This window comes from Arachis duranensis, chromosome 7, assembly GCF_000817695.3.
Source record: "Arachis duranensis cultivar V14167 chromosome 7, aradu.V14167.gnm2.J7QH, whole genome shotgun sequence".
Classification (NCBI taxonomy): domain Eukaryota; kingdom Viridiplantae; phylum Streptophyta; class Magnoliopsida; order Fabales; family Fabaceae; genus Arachis; species Arachis duranensis.
Window position 1 is genome coordinate 35,143,379 of NC_029778.3, and position 880 is coordinate 35,144,258.

Below are 880 nucleotides of genomic sequence, written 5' to 3' on the forward strand. Positions count from 1 at the left end.
GATCTGAATTTGTCAATGGCGTAAACCACTGTAAGTAGCTCTTTTTCTGTGGTTGTGTAATTCTTCTGTGCATCATTTAGCACACGGCTGGCATAGTAAATGACATGCAGAAGCTTGTCATGTCTTTGTCCCAACACTGCACCAATGGCATGGTCACTGGCATCACACATCAGTTCAAATGGTCATGTCCAGTTTGGTGCAGAGATTATTGGTGCTGTAACCAATTTAGCTTTCAGAGTCTCAAATGTCTGCAGAAACTCTTTATCAAAGATAAATGGCGTGTCAGCAGCTAGCAGGTTGCTCAGAGGTTTGGCGATTTTTGAAAAATCCTTTATAAACCTCCTATAGAATCCTACATGCCCCAGAAAGCTTCTGATTGCCTTAACATTAGCAGGTGGTGGCAATTTTTCAATTAATTATACCTTAGCTTGGTCCACCTCTATCCCCTTGTTCGAAATTTTGTGTCCAAGGACAATTCCTTCAGTCACCATAAAGTGACATTTTTCCCAGTTTAAAACCAGGTTAATCTCCTGACATCTTTTCAGAACAAGTGCTAGATGACCAAGACAGGAGCTGAATGAGTCTCTAAGTACTGAGAAGTCATCCATGAAGACTTCCAGAAAATTTTCCACCATATCAGAGAAAATTGAGAGCATGCACCTCTGAAAGGTTACAAGTGCATTGCACAGACCAAATGGCATCCTTCTGTATGCAAATACTCCAGATGGGCATGTGAATGCTGTTTTCTCCTGATCCTGGGGATCTACTGCTATTTGATTATAACCTGAATATCCATCCAGGAAGCAGTAGTATTCATGACCTGCTAGTCTTTCTAGCATCTGGTCTATGAATGGTAAAGGAAAATGATCCTTTCTGGTGG